General features: G+C 42.5%; 1 long non-coding RNA gene across 8 annotated transcripts in view; it reads right to left on the bottom strand.

The window, feature by feature from the left end:
• LOC139593476 (uncharacterized) overlaps positions 1–17,970 on the bottom strand; it is a 65,162-nt gene that overhangs the window by 8,173 nt on the left and 39,019 nt on the right. For 7 of the 8 annotated variants that reach the window (XR_011680310.1, XR_011680309.1, XR_011680313.1 and 4 more), the window contains 2 exons: positions 700–964; positions 469–618 (listed from right to left, as the gene is read on the bottom strand). This is a non-coding gene — a long non-coding RNA (uncharacterized lncRNA). The remainder of the gene's footprint in view (positions 1–468; positions 619–699; positions 965–17,970) is intronic. The other variant, XR_011680316.1, reaches the window with a different exon arrangement.

Genomic DNA, 17,970 nt, shown 5'->3' with positions numbered 1-17,970 from the left:
TAAAACCTATTTTGCAGGTGCAATTATTCAGTGGCTGGGGTTAACTCAATGCTCTGAAGGATGAAGGGAAGGTAATCGACTAAATTCATCTTGGTATTTCTTTTGCATGCTCTGGGATTGTAATTACAAGATAAAATATTAGTGCAGGAGGCTGATATTTAACAAGGTATCAGCCAAGGGGACAGCACTTTAAATGCATGGGGATACTGTGCTTGAGAGTGTGACTGTTGGGCAGCCCCAGACAAGATGCCAGGTTTATATTAGTTGATTTCATAATCTCTGCCAAAATGTGCCACATCCCCGCCTGTCAACGTCACTCCCAACACCACAGGGTTTTCCCCTTTCCCACAGGCTGGAAAGAAACTGGCCCTTATCTTCTTCCTCACTCTACCCTCCCCACCAGGGTCTGATCTAGAGCCCCCAGGTCCTGCTAATGAGAGCACTTACAGTGGGAATATGGACACTTACCTGCAGCCTGGGATGAGCTGTGCATCCTTTCTGCAGAGGACTTGTTTTCAGGCACCAAATTCCCTTTTGCCATCAAGAAAGGAGGTTTAAAGAGCAGCACCCCAAAGGATGGTTTGTCTCCTTGGTGTGACACATAGGTCCTGCAGACCCCTGAAATGAGCCTCCTTTCATCAGTCACACTGATCCAAATCATCCCTCAGCCTGAATTCCCCTGCCTGCCCCACTGCTCACCTTCTGAGTTTGGTATTGCCCTTGGCCTCCTGCACAAACACAGCCAGGAAAGGTTCCTGCCTCGTGGCTCTCAGGCTAATTACACAGAGATGAGAGGTGGGTGGTGCAGGACACAGTGCCAGGTTCCACAGGGACTGCCAGAACAAATGTCAGCACAGAGCCATAAGGCCAGCATCGAAATCAGGAGCATTCATAGGGGCAGGAGAAAATCTACAAGTGCAATACCTGCACTCATTGTGGGCATCATCTAGCCCTCTATGCAGACCTAAAGAAAAAAAGATAAAATTAGTTTTAGTAATTTTTATCTCTGCAGATCTCCAGAATAACTTCGGGTCAGGAAAGGGGGAATTTACAAACAGGATTTTCAGCAAAGTCCAGTCCTGCCCCAGTCCTACCTGGGGTGCCCTTGCTGCATGCCAGCAGGAAAGCAGCCTGGGGAGATGGCAATGCTGGACTTTTTCACTAGCAGAGAAATTCACTTCTCCCCTGGGAGATTTCCCTTGGGGAAAGGAAGGGTTAGAAATGCTTTACAAGTACAAAAAGGGATTATAGCCTCCAATCCCTGCATTTAATGTTAAGTGGCTCTTCAATTTATACTCATCACCTACTCTTTGTAAAATTCTTGGCATTCCCAAGGTTTTCCTTTTCCTATAGCTCCAGTTAAAGCCCATAAAAAGTTCAGAGGCATTTCCAACCCCGGAGATACCAGAGCACTCTGCCTCAGTGACACCAATCAAGTGCTACGCTCCAAGGTCTCCTCAGCAGCTCCCTCCTGGCAGACAAATCTCAGTCTTCAGTTAACCCAGAGAAAGGTCAGCCAAGCCATCAAACGTTTCAAAGCACAATTAAGACCCCAAATGAGTGAAGTGTAAGTTTAATGCTGAAACTTCACTGCCTGTGGATGCTCAGTGATTACAAGGGTCACTTGAAATGCCATCAGCAGGAGCACCATGTGTGTTAGGAACCTGGCCCTGCTGATGGGCATTAGTGAAACTTTGGGCAAGGCAAACAACCTTGCTGTAATATGATTGAGAAAAATCAGAACAATTAAATTAAAAATGAAAATTTTAATTGAAAATTTTTAAAAAGCAATTCAGACTGTAGCTGACAGAGAGAGAAGCTGTTTTGAGTCTGAAAATCTGAAGAATTTATAGGTGATATGTTTGAATCCCCTTAAAAGAATTCAGCTCCCATACAAGCATGGTTGACCAGAAAAAGTCAGAAATTAACTCTCCATCCCAAAAATGTAGCATTTAAAGATATATCAAAAGTCCATAGGGACAAAAAAGGTCACAACATAGTCTTATTCAAAAATACCAAATAATTTCTTTCATTAGAAAGCTGAAATTTTATACATAAAATCCTATTTCCCTATGTTATGAAATTTTTGCAACATCCTATATTTAAGGTTAAAACAAAAGAGAGCACCAAGTCAAACCTAAATTACAGGAAGTTTGAGCCAGACTTTTCAACAAAAGAGTGAACAGGTAACAAATAAAATCTTGCATCTGAAGGGATCTACATTACTTCATTGTGTTGGACTGCAACAAAGCCCATATTTTCCAACAGCAAAACAATTTTGGGAGCCTCTTCACTGCCATCCTACTCATGCCTGGCTAGGCTTTATGGAATGACACTGTGGCATGAGAAAGGGGGAAAAGCAAAGGATGGAGGGAGACTTTAAACTAGGGACTATCAGCTTGAAAAAGGGAGGGCAAAATGAACTTCAGGCTTTTCCTGTCCTGTCTAAAAAAATGGCATAAGGAAAATCACCAGCAGCCATGTAAAAAAATTCACTAAAGAGCCAACAGTGAAGGCAAAAGGAAAATTGAGCTTTGCTAACACTGTTCCTATTGATGGGAAATGTGTAAAATACCTATGCAGAAAAATTGAGTTTTGCCCCTTTTTGGCGAGACAAAAATCTGGCTAATTTATTTCACGTTCTCACATATGTATTTAAAAAATTATAACTCTCAGCTGAAATGCCACCTTGATATATTAGCTATCTGCTTTCATTTTATTCAGCCTCATATTTGGTGCAGGATATGAATGTGTAATCTAAGTCATAACAAAGGTTTCTCTGTGGTAGTAAGAGGTGTCATTATCAGACATTACATGGCAGTTTATAATGCCAGTGGAATAATTTTGCATCAATGTTACAACGAAATTCTTGATAGAGAAAGATGTTATGGGAAGTAATTACTTCTCTCCCCCCACTAGCTATTAAACTTTAATAGCTCAGATATGATTTCAGGTTTCCTAAAAGACAGGTTGGCATAGAACTTCATTCAGCAATTCCTATATTTTTGTAGTCAGAATAAAGCAAAAGTATCTAGAACATACTCACACTGTCATTTTAGACAAGAAATGCACACAAAAAAAAAAGGTTTATTAATGGTAGATTGAAAGAAATACTGAGTTTAGATCCCAGATACCAAATCTCATCAGCCTGTCTGCTGGCTAATCCCATAAATATAGTTATTTAGAGTAGAAACTGCAAATGACATATAACAGGAGAGATAGGAAGATAAATCTAGGAGATACTTAATGGATTATATAAAAATGAGCAAGAAATGCCCTATAATTATTCCACACTGTTGAGCTGGTTTCTTAGCTGATTTAAAGGCTTAACTACCTCCTCTGGAGAAATAAGAAGAGCCAGCTCTTGGTGTATATATACATGTTTTAATAGCCCACTCACTGTGGCTCCCAGCCTGTGCTGTGGGCTTGTATTTCTGCTTCTGTTGTCCCATCAGCACAGTGTGGCAGGAGCAAAGTGAAGGATCTTTGTAATGTTGCATCCATGAAGTCTGATAAACCTTTTTTTTAGGAAACCATCTACCCCAAACCAACTTGGCTTCATTCATTTTTGTACCTGAAAACATCAGAGTCACCTGTAGAAATAACATGAGTAATAATTAAATATTTGCCTTGCTGGTTTCTGCACATGGAAAATCCTGACAAATATTTTATTTCTTTGTTTAAAAACATTTAGGTTGGTACATTATCAGTCTGAATGTGAATTTCAAACACTTTCTTTATGATCTGAAGAAGGATAACGAACCGGTGTTTTGAACCGGTCCAGTCAGCAAAGCCTGACCTGCAGAAATGAGCCCTGCAACATTCACTGCATATTTGCTCTCCCTTGGAGAAAAAATGCACAGCTTGGCAGCCCTAGCTGTGCATGCCTGCACTACTCATCCTGCAGAATGACTGGAAAAAAAAATCTGATTAAGCATTAGAAAAAAAGGGAATTGGGGTTCAGGGCATGAGGGGGCAGTGGTAGCAAAGCAAACCAGAGCTTTCTTCTGTCATCTTCAAAATGGCCTAAAAATTATTACTACAGATAATAATAATAATTTTAAATGCCAGTTAAAAATCAGTAGGTAATCCTGGTTTAAGAAGATAAAAAGAAGCATAAGAAATGGGAGAGTAAGAGGTTATAAAAATCCATTTAGCAAGAATAGTCTTTGAAGCAGACTTTACACTGACTTCTTTCTTTGTAGTGGGGGAAAAAATTATCAAATCTAGGGGGATAACCATGTTTAAGAGGGTTTGCTTTTTTCTTGTGGTTTGGGGTTTTTGTTTAGTTGGTTGGGTTTTTTTCTGTGTTTAAGGGCAGCCCAAAGAATGAAGCCAGAGAGACGAGTCCTATTGCCAGGAATTGCCAATTACTTTAAATTTTTGTCTTTGGACATTGTTGGTCTTTGAGATTCTTTGAAATCATTTCCTGAAAGTCATCATTAAAAGAGATCATCAGAAGCAGAAAGAAGTAAATAATTCTAAGCACCTGTATGATAATAAAGGCATAAAATGTTAAGTAACTTATTTTGCAGCTCTGCTGACAGCAGGAGTCCATCAGCTGGAAATTGAGAAGGGAAACCTCTGATGGCTCATCAGGGATCTTTAGGCTGCCTCTGGACCACCAGCATGAGACTGCTACAAAAAAAGGACAAAAAGCCCTCCAAAAGGGATCAGGAGACCTTTTTTTTCAGAGGAGATAGGCAAGTACAAAAGTTGTGGTGAGACAGTTCACTTAAAGGATATTTGGCTCAACTTTTCCTCCTGTTTCCTGGAGAAAGCCATGGTTAGCAAGGACACAAGAGCACGTCATCCTAGATGGCCCCAAATGTGTCCAGTCTGAACTTAGCAACATGAATATAATACCCATAAAATACTGCAGTCCACATTATTATTGAGCAGTTAAACCCAGCCCAGGAGGGCTCCAAAGCAGGAGTCTCAGAGCATGTTTGGCTGCTTGGTTCCAGGCACTAGATGTCAGTGTTTTACCTACATTTACAGAAATTTCCAGTCATTGGGAAAGCAGAGGTAACAGTAAATAAATAAATATATAAATAAATAAACAATGTAAAGCACCTGCAGTACCAAAGCCAAACCTCTCCTTCTCTCAGGTGCCCAAAATGAAGTGGACTTTCCCTTCTCCCCAGTTTGTTTATACACAGAAACATTAATTTAAGAAAGAGCTGAGTCAAACACATGCATTACACCAAAAGTACCTTGCAATATATATACACTATATATATATTTTTATATAATATAAAATATTCCTGTGTTTTCTAAGAGTTGCAAACAGACCTGGCCAAGAGGTTTTAATATTCAGAAGGAAACACACCCATTTCTTTGAAACCTCTTTTTCTACACTGTATAACATACAATTCATCCTGAAAAAGAAACTGAGAAAATGGGGTTTTTAGCTATTAGAAAAAGCTTCAGAATTTTGTCAGAAGCAATTTTACTGAGTTCTTAAACTGCTTTTAAGTCCAGGTAACAAACTGGGATCAAACATGTTCACAATATGAACTAAAAATGGTATCTTCAACATTTGCTTCATGTTGTCTCTCCTTTAGGTTTGAATTAGAAAAAAATCAAAAATGTCTCAAAGCAAGCTATTAAGAAAAATTGTACCCAGGGTTGTTGTATTCCACTGTCATCTCAATATCAGATTAACAGTATGTCACAGAGTTCAAAACACAGTCTTACCCCTACTCCTTGTGCATGCAGTCTGTCTGCACAAATCACTTGTAAAAATACCATTTACAGTAGCACAAATACAGTTTAAATTAGCCCATGCAAACCCCTGAGACAGCAATAACTGCAGGGATTAGGAGTTCCCTTTGCCTTCCAGGCAGTCCTGTCTCTGATGTATCACATTTCTGCTCCTCTCCCCAAACCCCCTTTACTCCCATTCCTTCCCCAACACAGGGATGAAGGAGAGCATCCTCTCACCTCCCTCTGACTCCCACAGGTGCTCCATGCTGGACAACCACAACTTGTTTTCCTTGGCCCTTCAGAGCACTCATACATCAGAAAAAGTGGAGTTAAACTAAAACAACGAACACAGTGAAAGATGAACCCCATCTACAAACTTTAAGAATAGAGCATATATGTAAACTGATGGACAAAAGACAAAAACTATCTCACTTTCCATATGTTAATTGAACAAGAAATTGTGCTCCACAAAATGAGTAAATCCTCCTCTTTTATTTTTTCTCCAGCCTGCCTATGCATTACAATCAATAAAGAATTCCAAGTATGAGGTGGTAGCTGTACCCAAGAGCAGCCTGTGGGTCTCGGGGGAAAGGTAGGGGGTGCCTTTGCTACAGAAAGGTCAGTGTTAATCTTGTTATGTCACTGTTCATAAATGAAGTGTTGCAAAGATCACACAGATTCCAAGCAAGTCTGGAAAACTAGAAAACGTCACTAAAAGGAAGGGGACACACTCCTAATTTAAATAAAATCTAAGGCTAAGCTGCCCTCTAGAAGAATCAATCACAGACCTTTGCACTTCAAATAATAACACAGCCAAATACAACGCTACATTTATGGCTTATTTTTAGACAAAGCCTGGGGAAAATGAAAAAAAAAATACAATTTTCTGGTCTATTTCCTGAAGAATAAGGGGAAAAAAAAAACCCAACAGAACTAAAATGAAACTATCAGTGACCATCTAATGATCCATCCTATTCCATATGCTGACAAGTCATTAGTGCTGCCTCAGCCTGAAGAATCTGTGTTGAATCAGTGTGGTTTGAACGAGTCAAAGCAAATCTAATGGCTGTGGGCTACATTACATCCCAACATGTGCTGAGGAAGACTGGCATCTGCTACTCACAATTAGGAGAGAGGTTTGCAGGGAGGAATGCATCTGTCAGGCAGCTCCAGAAGCAACAGGATGGAGCAGGAGCAAGGAAACGGGAATTTCCTCCCTTTTAAATGTGAAGCACAGGTTTTTATTTAAAAACCTTTTCACACACTGCAGTGGTTTCTCCAGAGAAAGAGGTGGAAAGCAGAGTGGATCAGAGCTTTCAGAGTGTCCCACTGTCCCAGCAGGTGACTGGAGATCTCTCCCAGATGTCTTTTGTTCTGCTGCTTTAACAGTGGCTCAGAGGGTCACTGTTAATATAGGTTTGGAGGAAAGATAACAGAAATTGACATTCCAGCTGTTGATTGGGTGGAAGCAATAAATCATACAATCAACCATAAAACAACTTTAAAGCACAGGACAGAACATCAATTTGTTGTGGTGAAACCCAGTCTCTGTTGAAAAGCCAAGTCAGCTCACTGAGAGGGAGAGAAAGGAGAGCCAGTTGACAGACACTGCAAGAGTTTAACAATCCACAGCAAGTTTATTTTTAAACTATGTCAGGAGCACTTGTCAGCACCTAGTGTGTGGCTTGCCACAGCTCCTGATGACATCAAAAAATGCCCCATCAGAACAAAGTGGTGCTGAAGCAAAACTGTGACTGTGGCAGCCTTTCCCTCCAAAGCAGAAGCACCCAAACCTGTCAAGCCTTGTGAATGAGACATCAGCCATCAACTTTTGGGTTGCAGCTGCTGCCACCAGGCAGAGCAGAATGGATCTGTGTCCTGCAGGCTATTCACTCCTCAAACTTCTCCTTGTAGTCACTCTAGTTTGGACAGGATGCAGCTGATGGAGAGCCCTCAGACATCCCACTGTTGTCTAAAGACATGGTTCATAAAATGGTCTCCTTGTTTGGAGACCACAAAAGCATAGAAGAAATATGAGCCTTGGTATCAGAGGCAGGCAGAAATCAGTATTGCCCTGTGCAATTCAAGGTAAAAAGAGGTAGATCAGCCCTAGGGTTTTACTCCCTCCTTTTTAGAGTTGTTCATGATTCAATTACAATCTCCAACAAATAGAAAATATTTGCCTTCTTTTCTGGTCCTAGGAAACCAATGCCAGAACAGTTACTGATACTCAAAGGGCTGATTCTCAATCACTCCATATAAAGCCATTAATAGGTGTAATTTCAGCCAACTGACATGTATTTGCTAGTGGTTTACATTTCTATTTTAGCTTTAAAGGTTCTTCCCCTTTCTATCACATTCAACAGCATCTCTCTTTGTGGCAGAACTTCAGAAAGGGGTCACTTGCCACTGAGCCACACCTAAATAACACTGGATGAGCAGCCAATTTTTCACCTGCACAGCAGCAAAAGAAATAAATCTTCCTCTCATTAAACCTGTCTGCTGAAGAACCTCCCACCAATGACACAGAGAAGGCAGCAGAGGTAAAGGATGCTGAGCCAGGAATAGCTGGTGTGGGCTTCAAATGGGGTGGGAATGGGACAGTGCACAAGCCTGAGGTAAAAGTCAATATTTGTAAAGTTTTTAATTTGCTTTATATTCAACACAAATTGACTGCAAGAGTCTGAGATTCTGGTACTGTTTGGACTGGGGGAATTTCTGTTCACTCCTTTTCCCCTCATCCTACTACTAGACCTTCAAACACTCATATGACCATCTAAATTTTAAGACTACTTGAACATAAAGAATTTTATGCTGAAGCAGTTCTGCATTTGAGCAAATTTTCAACCATTTGAATGGGGCAAAATGAGGATGCAGACACAGAAGTCTGTCCAGGATTTGGGGCAATATTTTTGTCCCACGCTCACACCTGTGTGCCCAAGGCAGCCCAGGAACCCAGCCCCAAAACTCAGCTCCCTTCCCTGGGAAGGATTAAACCAACTCCTTAGAGCATCATACTGTCATCCATCAATTTCCTAACAACATTTGTCAGCTCTAAGAGAGCCATGGAGTTTCTCATTTCCTACATCACAGGCACTCAAAAATTCAGAGAGCAAATACAGCATGTTCTAGGTTCTCCATCTGCATCTGTGACTCTTCTGAGGAACATGGAGCATTCTTTGGTGCCTTTTGGTGTCTGGGGCAAGTAATTTGCTAACAGCCCTCAGAGCTACACATCAGCATCCTACACTGAAGGCAAATGTTTCTGGGTTTCTGAAAGGGTTTTGTCAGGCTATGTAGTGAACTACAATTAACTTTGAAGAAAACAGAATGGATAATTTCATGCCCCATTAAACTCATAATTTCTTTCTGCATTTCTGGACTTGGACAACATTGTTTCTATACCTGCTCAGCCTCCCACAGCCTCACACCCAGTCCTGCAGGGCAGACTTAATTAAATACAAATCTTCTCCTTGTCAAAGCACTGACTAAGGTGTGTCAAATCCTGTCTCCTCAGACTCCACAAAGAGACCATTAAGTTATCTAAACACTTCCAGAAAGTGTTGCAAATACACCCCAAATCACAGCAGTGGCAACAGGCACTCAGGGTGCTCATATCCCCAAGTTCCCAGTGGCCCTGGAAGCCTTGCTGGTGTGTCTCTGTAAAATCTCAACAGCATCAGGCCACACCACACTATTTCTGCCCACCTTTGAGGCTGACAAGACACAGAAGAGAAGTCTACATTCCCATGGCATAAGACCTTGTATCAGATAAGGAGATGTTTCCTCTTTCACAGCTGCACCTTCTGAGCAGGCTGCCAGGGAAAGCCAGGTCCTCATCAGCTCATCCACTTCTACTGAAGGGATACAATGGGAGAGCAAACATTCAAGAGCTGAAGAACACACATTTCAGAGCATTATATAGGAAAAAAAGGACAGAAAGCCTTAGGTCACAGCCACAGAAAGGTCCCCCAGCTTAAAACTCACACAGACAACTAAGAACAAACAGCCCCACCTTCTCCTTTTAGGCCCACATGACATTTCCCATCAGATAACTTCCAAATCACTTTCACTTACAACCAGTTCCTAGCCAGGAGTCCTGACCTTCCCTCTTCTCCTACCAGAGGTCTCACATCATCTTAGAATCACAGGATCATTTCGTTTGGGAGAGATTCTTGAGATCATTGAGTCCAGCTCTGCCAGGCCCACCACTAAACCATATCTTCAAGTGTCATATCCACACATCTTCTTGTGTGGCATATCAGCAAGGACCATGTGGAGCCTCCTGAAGCATCCCTGGGGAGAGTGACACTTCAGGAGATTTCATGGGGAACAGAAAGTACCTCTGGTAGTGCAGGAAAAATACTATTAAAAGAGAAAGCCAAAAGAAGAAACCCTTGAGAATGTCATTTGCTGAAATGGCAGAGTTGATGAGCAGCAAACCCAGCTCCTCCAGCATGAGAAGTTTCAGTGGGAAGGCAGTCAGCCCTGCTTTGGGCTCTCAGAAACTCCCCAGCAGTTCTGCAAGGGGCTCAGGAGCACTCCTGGCAGGAGGATGGGGGTTTTTCCAAACACCTGGAAGGGAGGGAAGCTGTAACCATTTAAATCACATAAACAGCTCTTTTACCCTCCTTATTGGGGAGCCAGGGCTGCCTCTCCAGCAGGTGAGAAACTTCTCAATACTTACAGGGAAATACCACAGAAAATTTAGGATCTCATTCCCAGGAAAATGAACCCATCCCTTCTGGTTGCCAGAAAAATGCACATTGAAAGGCATTTTCCACAAACCTTGTGCATTGCTACTAAGTCAGTGAATGCCAGGAAATCTTACCAGCCTTTGGTCCTGAGCACACATTTGGACCCAAAATTAGACACAAATCTCCTTTGGTCCCAGTTTGCACTCAGCTCCCTTTGAAATCAGGAGTAAGCAAGATTTCTGAAGTGGGTTTCCAGTTTCTCCCACAATTGCCCCCTTTCACTTCACATGAACACCTTAAAACATCTTTCTAAGAACATATTTCTGTAAGAACAAACACTGCATGTCCTGAGAGCAAAACCAATTCCTAGGATTTTCTGTTTGATAATGACTAAAGGCAGATGGTTTTTTTGCTACTGCATGCCAACAATGATCTTCTTTTACCCTTTGTGTAGAGGAACATGTTAAGGGAACCACATCATGGTGTTTTCTCCTGCCACTTATCATTCAGCCAGCTTTTAGTTGAAAATATTAATCAAAAAGTGCATCCTCACTGTAGTCATGTATTTTCACACCTGAAAGTTGTTTCAAGTCTCCTTTTCATTTCCAGGGGTGATTTTCCAGTTCTTCCAGGATGTTTTTCCCACCCTCCTGGAGCTGCACGTGCAAGCTTGCCTGTCTTATCTCCTTCAGTTCAACCAGAATTTCATGTCCAAAGCTTGACAGTCAAATTGAAAACCTTGTGCCCTCTTCCCACTCCCAAAGCCAACGTGGCCCATGAAACCTTACAGAAAGAGCAACTGGGAATAAAATTCTCCTTTGAGAGCCCCTCCCTCCTTCTGAAAAGAATAACCTATTTTGTCAAGATTTGAGAAAAAAAATTTCTTGTCTTTTCCAAAGAGAATTGGACAAAATTTCAGTCTTTTCCCTCCAAGGGCATGGACAGTCTTTGTAGGTAACAAATCTATGGACCTGCTTGCAGGAAACCATATAAATTACTATGGTAGCAGCATCCCATACATCCCTTGTAATAGAGCCTCAAAAAAGGCTTTGTTCCTTACATCATTTCACACCATCTGACACAAGAGTCATTCCTGATGCCATTTTTAGTAAACTAATCTGTGTTTGGAGGCAATTTCCCCCCTCAAATATTTATGTGTGTTTGATAACCAGCACAGTCCCCACGAGGTGATCATTTGTCATCCTAAGTGACCAGAGAAGGTCACTCATGGCCATTTTAGCACCTCCCAGTACTTAACTCTCATGGAGACATCATGGTCCTTATTGAAGTTGAGTAAATAAGTTGGAAATAAGTTTCCAAGACAAATTGTCCCAGAATATTGGTTTCATATTCAGTCACAGGCAAGAAATGACACCTGCTTGGACTTAGGAGCATGCTGAGGTGCCAAGGAGCAGGACAAGCCTGTGAGAAACCAGGTTCTCCTGGATCCATGGCAGATAGAGCCATTGAATCCATCTGCCAGGATCTTTATCACACTACTAGGAATCATGCCTTGGAATCTGTTCTGTTTTCTACTACAGCTTAGAGAAAACCAGGAGTTCAGCATCACCTGGTTTATAGCAAGGAAATGGGGCATGTCTGGATTTGGTCCATATTTGTACTCCCAACCAAAGCATGCCACGCTCTTAGAGCAGAATTTCTTGCCCCACACCAGTTTGTTGTCAAAAAACACTAGAAAAGTTCCCAAAAATGTTTGCTGAGGCCTCTACAAGCCTCTGTCCTTCAGGATCAGAGCTTTTCTCTTGGGCCATTATGTGGCACCAACTCCTAGGAATGTGATTTCACACTGCTCCCCAGACCTTTAGAGCTACCTTGAGACCTTTCTAGTCCTGGAGTGTCACCATGATATTTTCTGAAAAGTCCTCTTTGCCCAGGATTTTCTCCTGGGAAGCTGAGAAGCCTCAGAGAGGAATGAAAAAAATAATTATATGATTGCTGCTCCTGTGTTTGCTGCTTTGGAATGTGGCTTGGACATTGTTTACCAACAGGTGCATGTTTGATTGGTTCCATGTGAACTGTTATTAATTAATGACCAATCACCATCAGCTGTGTGGACCTGTTATTAATTAATGACCAATATTAAAACTGTTATTAATTAATGACCAATCACCAGCAGACTGAGGAGTCAGTCACAAGTTTTCATTATTCATTCTTGTTAAACCTTCTGATGTATCCTTTCTCTTTCCTTAGTATAGTTTTAGTATAGCATTCTTTAATATAATATCATAAAATAATAAATCAGCCTTCTGAGAACATGGAGTCAGATTCTCATCTCTCACCTTGTCCTGGGGAGCTCACAAACACCACACTGGAGTCCAGATGGAGGATTTGGAAGCTTCTGTAGCAAAATTGACACAGAAGGCACAGCTGCTGGGTCCCAGGGGCGTGGGTCTGCCCCAGCCCAGATGGGATGGACATGGGATAGATACAGCACATTCTGGTCTGCACCCACAGCTCTGGCATCTCGTCTTAAAAAGCAATCATTTAAACCCCTGCAAAGCTCCTGCCATTGTACTTCAGCCAGTCACAGCAACTGGAAAAAGCTCCTAAATTATAGCTTGGCTGCCTCAGAATGATGGCATAACCCACCTTGATTTACAGCTCTGGAGCAAACCTGAGAGGTTTGATGTTCTTGCAGTCCTTCAAACCTCACCATTAGAGTCTCCATCCTATTTATCCTCTGAGTTTGTCTAGCAACTAGAAGAAGTACTTGGACTACTCCGGAGCATTATTTCATGTGCTGCAAGAGAAATTGGCCCTGTAGCTGTAATCAGATTACTTCTTGCCAAGGACTCTGTGTAAAGCCTCCATGGCACTTGCTGTTATTCCTACAAAATACCCATTTTACTTATTTTCCTGCATCCAAAAAAACCAGATCATTTTAAATATCCATGTTTAACTTGTACACTTTTTTTTTCAGGATTTTAATAGGATTTGTCATCATCTGTAAAGCACCATGAAATGTAATATTTTCCCCAGAACAGGGTGTGAAATTTGTCTACCTTATCAGAAATTTATATACAACTTGCTTCTTGGATTAAGTGCTTGACTCACTGAATAGCTTCTTCTCACACTAAGTGGATCCAATTGGCATGTTAGGAAACACATGGTTCTTTTTTCTTTTTCTAATGGTAGTCACAGCCTCAGAAGGGATGCATGACATTTTATTGTGCATGCATATGTTTATACTTAATTGCTGGAGCTTAAGGAAGAACATTATGTCTAATTCCCTGCCTGAGTGGCTTTATTGCACTTGAGGCACAGGCACACAGCTACAATACCAACACATCTAGAAACCTTGAATACGGCTCGAGATCCTGAAGATGCACAAACCAGGGGGAGAAATGGTCCCTGATCAAGGATTCCATGGACAAAGGAAAAATAAGGACAGTGACTGGCACAGGCTAGGAGTTCCACATCAGCATCTGTCACCAGGAGCAATGTCAGAGCACCAGTGACCTGTAAAGACCAGATTTCCTCTACCCAGAAGGTTCCCAAATACAAAATACTGGGTTATTTCTAGGTTTGGGGTTTGTTCTTCTGAAAGTGCAACTTCCAGGAAAGTAAAAACAAAAAAAAGAAAGGAAAGAAAGCCCCAAAAAACTCAAACCCAAAGTGTGTTCTGATGATTGCCCCAGACTATAATTTAGTCTTGTGCCTGCAAGTTTCGGGTTTTGTTCAGGTGCATAATGGGGTGGTGGAATGCTTCCCAGCAGTCCCCCAAAACATTCTCTGTAATAACAGAGAGATCATTTATTGGAGAGAATGAGCAGATTCTTGCATAAGCCTCTTTTGTATGAGAAGTTTCAAGGATATGAAAGCAGCAATTATTCTCACCTTGGCTAATGCAATTAAGAAATTCTGAAGTACTCAGAAAACTGTGGAGCAATTAGACTTTGAACACCACCTAGCTATGAATTGTCATTTGCCAGGGAGCTATAGTTAGATCAAATGAAATTGGAGATGAGGGGAATGATCTGGGAGCAGTCAGAGGCAGTGGGGCAGGGCTTTCCCTGCAGTTTGTTACAGAGCTGCATCTGAGCCCTGCCAACTATGACCATGAGTTATAAGCACCCAGCCAGTTTTTAGAGCACTAATCAGGTATTTTTTTTTTGCTAACTTATGCAGAAAGATTACATTATTTTAGTGATAACTGCAGAACTAATTCTACTCCCAGCCCAAAGTTAAAATGTGTTAGGTAATAGGAAAAGTGCTGCTTAACTTAAATCTCTCATGCTGACTGCAGCTTTTGTGATAGAGGAGGCTGGTTCTAACAAGAGGATCAAAATTTGAACAATTTGCCTTTGATATGAGGTAGAAGAAGCCCTTGCAGGATTACTGCAGCTTAACTGTCATCATTAAGAAACAAAGCAGCCCTTGGATAAGTGCTGCATTGGCTTTAAGGCAAAGGTATGGACTGCAGAGGAGCACAGGCAAGAGCACGTGTCCAGAAAACAGGGCCCAGGAGAAGAGAGTGGAAGATCAGACCAGAGGAAGAGGAAAGGAGACAATATCGAAATCACTTCTATTAACAGGAAGGAAATTACTTCTTGAAGATGAAGCTCATGAATGATGGAAGTATCCAGAGGTTTAAGCTTAGATCAAGAATGAGATTGATGATGATGAGAGTGAGAAACACCAGATGGCTGGGGAGGGTGAGGAGCCTTCTTTGGACCCCTGGGAGATGTTTGACCTGACAGATTTTGCCTCAGCAGAGAGGGAGTGGGTGACCCCTGAGAAGACTGATTGCAGAATCCTGTTTCTTGTGAGCATGACACTCCTGAATACTCTGAGAATTCCATTGTTTCTCCTGACCCTGCCCAGAGTAAATCCAACCACCTTCCCCTGAACCTACCAAGCAGGACAGGGCAGCACAGGGGTGACCTAATTGTGGCTTTCTGAAGGGAGCTTAGAAGAAAATTGGGACAAGATCATCTACAAGATCCTATAGTACCAGGACAAGGGGGAATGAGTTCCAATTGAAAAAGAGTAGGTTCAAATTAAATATGAGGGGAAAATTGTTTACTGTAAGGGCAGTGAGGCACAGGCTGCCCGGGAGGCTGTGCATGCCACATCCCTGAAAGTGTTCAAGCCCAGGTTGGTCAAGGCTTGGAGCAATTTGGTCTTGTGGAAGGTGTCCATGCCCATGGCAGAGGGGTGGAACAAGATAATATTCAAGGTCCCTTCCAGCCCAAACCAATTTTTTTTTTCCTGTGATTCTGACTGGTCAGATATTGATTGACCAGTCAGATTCTGACTGGTCAGGGTCCTAACAAAGAAGATGCAAGCAGCAGGGGTCATGGAAGTAAACAGGTTCATGTTTTATTCCTCACCTAGACTTCTCCTGGCCTATTGTGACTCAAAATGGTTTTTATAGAGTCACAGAATTATTTGGGCTGGAAGGGACCTTAAAGATCACCTTGTTCCAACCCCCTGCCATGGGCAGGGACACCTTCCACCAGGCCAGGTTCCTCCAAACCCCATCCAACCTTCAGTGACTCCTGCACTCAGCAGTCTGAGAAACTCAACTCTTTCTTCTTACTATTAAGTTTCCCATCACTTACTCCTCCTATCACACAGTCAAACCTCCTCAGGGGATAAAGCCTGGGGATAAAACTCTTGCCATGCCTCAAGCACTTTGAAAAATAATTTACATCCACAGTGTAAAACAAACAGTACTTCAAAATCATTTTGGAAAGACAATTCAGTGAAAATCCAGATGAGTCCTGTCTTTCAGTTGGCTTAGTCATACTTGATTGCATTTGCTAGAGCGTGGATGCAATTGCAGATTTTGCTGGGGAAGTTCACAGATACAAAGCTCCCTCCCTGTGCCGGGCTGCTCAGCACAGCCCCTGAAAGGATACCCTGTCCAGAGGGCACAGCCCAGCCAGAGGCTGCTCCTGTTAGCTCAGGATAGCTCTCTCCACCTGCTCCAAGGTCTACCAGCATGGACAACTTGATCCTGTGCTAACCCCAACTTTCTTTGGAATGGAAACTATTTTTGTGCATAGAGAACCCAAAATGTGGGGATATCCCTCCATCCAGATCCCCCACCCTGAGAGCTGCTGATGCTGAGCTCCTTTCCCAGCTTCCCCAAGGATCTCAGTGGTAGCACAACTTGGGAAGAACATTACTTCATCATCAGCAAGAGAGACCCAAGAGGTCAGCAAGTTTGTCCTGGATAATCTCCCTCCTTATTAACAGCAGACTGACACAGACATTGATCCACCTGTAGTTAAACGGGTAAACTGTTTAATTTACAACAAGGGATTTATCCAGGAAAGAAGGAAAATAATTTCATGCCTCATTGGGTTTCTGTGATCCCATTACACCAATGGATGATTTTTCCTTTATATCAGTCCAATATGAAGTAGGAGCTGGGGAGCAGAGAATAGAGTGCTCGTGCACTCCTGCCTGGGGAAGGATGGAGGATCTGACCCAAGCTTAGTCTCAGTGCTATCTTCTTCCTTTTCCCAGAAATCTGAGGATCTACAGATTACAGTCACCACAGCTGACAAACCTGTAGCATCCAAGCAGAAAAAAGGTCCCTCAAGCACCTCCTTGTTCCTGCTCCCTGAGAGTGAGGGCTCCAACACTTCCAGGAGGTCACCTACAACCTTCACAGAGCCACACGTGGGTGGGCAGGCAGGAACAGAGCAGCGTGGAAGACAAAGGAAAGGCACTTGAGTAGCCTGAGGACTACCCACCTGCTCCAGCATCAAAGGCATGCTGCAGAGGGGAGGTGTGAGAGCTTTTCACAGGAGAGGCTGTCAAGATCTTTTTATAGATGGCAGTCAGCACAGAGAGGCTGTGAGAGGGTTTGTCCTCCTGTGCAGTTGTACAAACAGCTCAGTAGTCAGTTCTATGAGCAGCAAAATGACTCAAGTCTCCTCTCCTCTGCTTATATGTGCTGCTGAAAGTGTTGGGAAATAATAAAAGGTGAACCTGTACCCAGAGCTGGTTCCTCTGTAGGGATTTACTCTGGGGAGTGTTTCATCTGCCAACATCTTCTCATGAGGCTTGGAGGAACCATAAAATGGGACAGAGATCAGCCAAGGAGTTCACACCTGCCCAGAGAGGTCTCATACAGACACAAGACCTCTCCTTGTTCACAAAAATCCTACCAGCAGCTGTTGCACAAATGCTGTACTCAACAGACAACCTCTCTCTGATACAAGCTGGTACCTTCTATGTTAGCACCATTTTGTGCATCAATTAGCAGCAAACCCAGCTCCTAAAGATCTATTTTAAGAGATTAAAAATACATGAGGGGTTTCACATTTGACTTAGTAAGATGAACAATGCCATCCCCACCTTAAAATAGTTCACAAGTACTTCACTTGGGGAGTTTTTGATGCTGCACCCAGGAAGGCATCTCCTCAACAAGCATGCCAGGGTCAGCCAAGCCCCCTTTTGCTCCCCAACACTCAGTGCACTTACTCACACCTTTACTTGCTCTCCTGCCTTCCTTCATTTATTTCTCTGCTGCCCCAAGAGAAAGCCTGAGCACTTGTGGACCTCCCAGCACTGTTCTGAGGTGGCC

This window comes from Agelaius tricolor, unplaced genomic scaffold (genome assembly GCF_023055355.1).
Source record: "Agelaius tricolor isolate 1412-34295 unplaced genomic scaffold, bAgeTri1.0.p SCAF_10, whole genome shotgun sequence".
In the NCBI taxonomy this organism is placed as follows: Eukaryota; Metazoa; Chordata; class Aves; order Passeriformes; family Icteridae; genus Agelaius; species Agelaius tricolor.
Note: the sequence above shows the minus strand (reverse complement) of the source record. Positions and strands in the feature narration are given on the sequence as shown.